Genomic DNA, 5,510 nt, shown 5'->3' with positions numbered 1-5,510 from the left:
TTCTAATCAAACTGATAAATATAAATATCGTTAAATTTAACGTTTTATATCGAGTTTGAATTGTGTGAGTTAATTATAATGAAATTTATTATTATTTTTTTTATAAAAAAAAATTGAAACATTCTTTTATATTTAAAGACAAAAAATGCGTATAAATAGTATATCTTTGGTTGAAAATAGTAATGTAGGATAGTTTTTGTACAAAGAATTAATAATATGACCGTACTTAGATACATCTGTCTTGTCTTGATAGAAGCACCAATTAATATTAGATTATAGTGTTGCTTCCTCTTAAATGAATTTGAATCTGACTAAAGTCAATGAATTTGAATCTCACTAAGTTAAAGAAACCGTGTGTTTTATTTTATCTCACTAAGTAGGAATATACGGTGTAGGATATGGGGTAGAATTTTAACATATTATTATATCCAAAAACCTTAACAACAAGAGACTCCAATACAACTTGTGATTCTACTCAGCTTCTGGTTTTGTTAGTGAGACCGCCTATCAAATCTAGCTTTTTTGGCTTGCACAATTGCTTTATTTTTATCGTAACACATAATTTTTAATATTTTTTTTATTGATTAAAATACATATGTTAAAATATATATAATCACCATTAAATATTTATATGGGATTCACACATATTCTGATAGTATTTATGCAAATTTTAAATAATAAAAAATAATGTATTAAAAAATATGTTATTAGTGTATTTAAATCTTAATTTAACTGTATTGAATTCAAATTCAAGATCTCAATGTGAGTTAATTATGACAGAATTTAGGCTTAATTGCAGTTTTGGTCTCCTATTTTAGCTGAATTGCAAAAGTAGTCCCCCATTTTATTTTCCATAGTTTTGGTTCTAAAACAGAATTTTAGTCTAAAATTTGATTAAGTTTCATTTTTTCAAGTCACTTCACACCATTTATAATCATAGATTTTAGGTACAATTGTTGCACAACGAGATCTTGAGGCATTGTGTGACTTAAATAAACGCAAAAAAAAATGAAACTTCATCAAATTTTAGACCAAAATATTGTTTGGGAGACCAAAACTGGAGAAAAATAAAATAGAGGGACTACTTTTTGCGATTCAGCTGAAATAGGAGGACTAAAACTGCAATTAGGCATATAATTTATAATCTATTCTAGTACAATACCAAGTTTTGAAGCCAAATTTGAGATCTAAACAACCTTTTTTTTACTACATTGGACACAGTGATATCGTGACCTATTGTAAAAAAAAAAAGTAAATATATTTAATCTAAATACAATGTCCTATAATAGCAAAAGATAAAATAGATGGACTACTTTTTGCGATTCAACTGAAATAGGAGGACTAAAACTGCAATTAGGCATATAATTTATAATCTATTCTAGTACAATACCAAGTTTTGAAGCCAAATTTGAGATCTAAACAACCTTTTTTTTACTACATTGGACACAGTGATATCGTGACCTATTGTAAAAAAAAAAAGTAAATATATTTAATCTAAATACAATGTCCTATAATAGCAAAAGATAAAATAGATGGACTACTTTTTGCGATTCAACTGAAATAGGAGGACTAAAACTGCAATTAGGCATATAATTTATAATCTATTCTAGTACAATACCAAGTTTTGAAGCCAAATTTGAGATCTAAACAACTTTTTTTTTACTACATTGGACACAGTGATATCGTGACCTATTATAAAAAAAAAAAAGTAAATATATTTAATCTAAATACAATATCGTATAATAGCAAAAGATATTTAATGAAATTATACATATCAATACACCTAATCACTTTATAAACATATTTATCTTGACTTAGGCCAACAAAGCATCAAAATCTATTTCTATCAATCTTGATTTCCAACAAATGACTTCATTTTACTCAAGTCTTTTATCCAAAAACTGTTTTTTAACTATGTTTTCATATTTTATAATCTAAGAATTTTTTTTTTGTATAAATATAATCTAAGATTATTATTTCGGATAATGTAGTATGTTAACGAATCTTTGTTTTATAGAAAATTTGTATTCGTTCTTGACTAAGATTTGTCCTTTTGCAACTTCATCAAAATAAAGATTTCAACTTCTAAATCTTGTACTTTAATTTTATATATAAACTAGACGTTCACTTGTGAATTAAAAATTGTTGAAGTCTCACATGAAAAAACTTTCATATCTTAAGTAATTTTCAACTTTATAAATACTAAAATCACACATTGAATAAAATATATATGTGGGTTTGATTTCATCACTGTATAATGAGTTTCAAATTCTTTTGAAAAGTATACCAAAGTTGAATGCATTTTCCAATTTTCTCTCCTTTTACTTTTTATTTTTATTATTTATTATGCTCGACTTATTTTCGAGCCACTTCTCTCTTTATATTTTTGTCAATTTTATCCATTTTATTTATGTCCCTTCGATATTTATGAGCGGTTTTGTATCGTTGTCTCTTCGATTTTTTGAGCGGTTGTTATGTCGTAGTTCCGTCGATTTTTTAGCGGTCTTAATACTACTATGAGCGGTTTTTGTGTCGTAGTCTTTTGTAACCGTTTTTGTGCCATAGTCTTTTAGAGCGTTTTTTTGTACCGTATTTGTTATTTATTTATGGTTGGTTATAGTACCATATTACGCTTTAATCGTCATATTGAGAGTGACTTTAACCGCCATATTGAGGGTGTAATTCTAGATAGTCTGCCTTACACAATTTGGGCAATGCCGTAAAACTTCTTAAAGAGAGCGATCTAGTTTGCGACTCAATCCAGTAATATTTTTTGCGGCATAAATTGTGATTTTTAAAAAGTTTTATGAAACTAAAAAAAGATATATAACTCTTTTTTTTGTAGAAATATAAGTTATTAAGTGTAATACAAAAGAGAACAACAATCATATAAAATAATGTAGCAATATAAGTTATTTAGTCATGGTTTGTCTCTGATTATGTTTGACTCTAGTTCCTTTTAGTTATTGGTTGCCTTTGGTTCTTGTTTGTTTTTGGTTGCTTGTGGTTATTGGTTGTCTCTAGTTGCCTCTAGTTCTTGTTTGTCTTTGGTTCCTGTTTTTCTTTGATTTCCTCTGGTTCCATGTTGCCTTTGGTTCTGTTTACCTTGGATATGAGTACTTTGTCTCTGGTTTATGTTTTTCTCTAGTTGACTCTGGCTTTCAGGTTGCCTCTGGTTCTGTTTACCTTTGATTGTCTTTAGCTCTTGTTTGCCTCTGGTTACCTCTAATTCTATTATGATTGCCTCTGGTTCTATTTGTCTCTAGTGGCTTAATCATTTATATCATTCATTGGGAATCAAATATGTCAAACATGTGTCTTATATAAAAAAATAAAGGAATGAGAAGATCATAGTAAATGGTCATAGGTGGTAAAGTAGAAGATCATAGTAATTTGGATCTATTTTGGTTGCTTCTGGTTCTGTTTGTCTCTTCTCATAAGCATGTTACAAGAGTCTTATTCTGGATCATTTGTATATTCATAAAACAAGTTAAAAATTATGTGAATTTCGTCTTAAAAATTATGTGATATCTTTTATCTTGTTTTGACTTTGGTTCCTATTTGCCATTAATTTTGTTTGCTTTTGGTTCCTGGTTGCCCCTAGTTAACTCTGGTTCTATTTGCCTCCGAGTCCGAGTTGCCTCTGCTTCTTGGTTGCCTCTAAGTTTGGTTTATCTCTGGTTCTTAGTTGGCTCTGAATCTGATTTTCCTCTGGTTCTATTTGGTTGCCTTTGATTTTGTTTTTCACTAACGACTTAATCAAGGAACCAAATATGTTCACCATGTATATTTTATAAAAGAAAATAATCATCGTAAACATTTTGTTTGCCTTTGTAGTAGTAGTCCATTGGTTTTTTTTATAAACATTAGAAGTTTGATTAAATTAATATTTTGGAACCGTTTCGGTACCCATACCAGATGGGTTGCATGTGAGTTGCTTATTAGTGTTGTTTAGTGCCTCATTCATATTTGGTGGGAGTTTGTTATTTATTGAAGTTATTAGATTTGTTTAGTGTCTTTGGTTATGTATGCACATTGTTAGGTCATTCGACATTTGGATTTGGTTGTATATAGTTTTGTTTGCCTCTGGTTCTAGTTTGCCTCTGGTTCTAGTTTGGATCTGATTGTCTCTGATTACCTTTGGTTCCTGTTTTCCTGAATTATTTTTTATGAGCTTAATGGTTAAAGTGGAAGACTAATGATGAATAATAACAATAACAATAACAATAACAATAACAATAACAATAATAATAACAATAACAATAATAATAACAATAACAATAACTTATATATTTGAAGTTTCACAATTTAGATGTAAGTGGAAGACCACAATATATTTAGAGTCACATTTACAATTTAAATCACTTTGTTTTCAATGATGTTAGTAACACCCGACTTGCCTGATACCCCTTCGATGAATCTTCTTGCTTTGCAAAAATTTATCCAACATCCAAAAATGAAACAAAATTCAGAAGTTGTTTCTTCAAACTTAAACTTGCACTTCCAAGTATTTGACTCTTGATAGACTCGCATGCACCCACACCACAAACTTTGTTCTCTACATCCTTTCGAATTCTTGAAGTGTATCTATTTTTGGGCGTGCATTCTATGTTAAATTGGCACCTTCAATAAAATATTTTCTATATAGACTTCATTCGAGTTATCAATAGCAACATCCAAATGAATAAAACTGCAAAATAAATAAAGAGAAAACACGAGTAGGAGAGAAGTTTATCAAAATAAGAAGAAATGGAAGATAGAAATCTAACAATAAAAATGGAATGAAGAATACAATGGAATCGAATATAAGTGGTAGTAAATCAAATACAAACATGGAACTAAATAGATAAATTATAAAGTGGATGCAAGCCATAATCGGATTAGAGAGAAGTTTTATAATAAAAGATGAGATCTTGTTGACCTTTATAAAAAAGAAAGAAAGAAATCACATGCATTAGAAGGTTGAGGGAATGAATTTTCTTAGTACAATATTGAACTTCCAAAAGAAAATCAAAAGTTGTCCTAATCTGATGGAGCATTTGATTTAGAAAATAATTTGATTAATGTTCAAATGATTACCTTTATTGAGAACATTAAAAATTGGAATTGCTTTGAATTATGTAACAATTGCCTCTTTATAGTTTAGGCGGGAAAATAAATGCTCCAAGAATTTATATAGTAATAAACGAATCTTAGGGAGTTGCAAAATATTCACATAACAAGTAACTTTCATAGTCTAATGACACATAACGCCTACCATGAATTAGTTGTCTCTAAATCTAATATTCTATTAAAATATTTAACCACCAATTTCCCCATCCAATACGTTATTCACCCGCCAATTTAATCTCGTTGACCATTCATCTTAAAGTAATAATCCTATACAATATTTTTGATTTTCCTTTAACTTAAGGGGACCCCGCGGTCAAAATATTGGGCATTAGATTAATGAATTAATATTTACAAGTGTACGTGTATGTACCATAGATATAAATATAAATATGTATGAA

This window comes from Cicer arietinum, chromosome 4 (genome assembly GCF_000331145.2).
Source record: "Cicer arietinum cultivar CDC Frontier isolate Library 1 chromosome 4, Cicar.CDCFrontier_v2.0, whole genome shotgun sequence".
NCBI lineage: Eukaryota > Viridiplantae > Streptophyta > Magnoliopsida > Fabales > Fabaceae > Cicer > Cicer arietinum.
The sequence above is the reverse complement of the archived record's forward strand: the minus strand, read 5'-3'. Positions refer to the sequence as shown.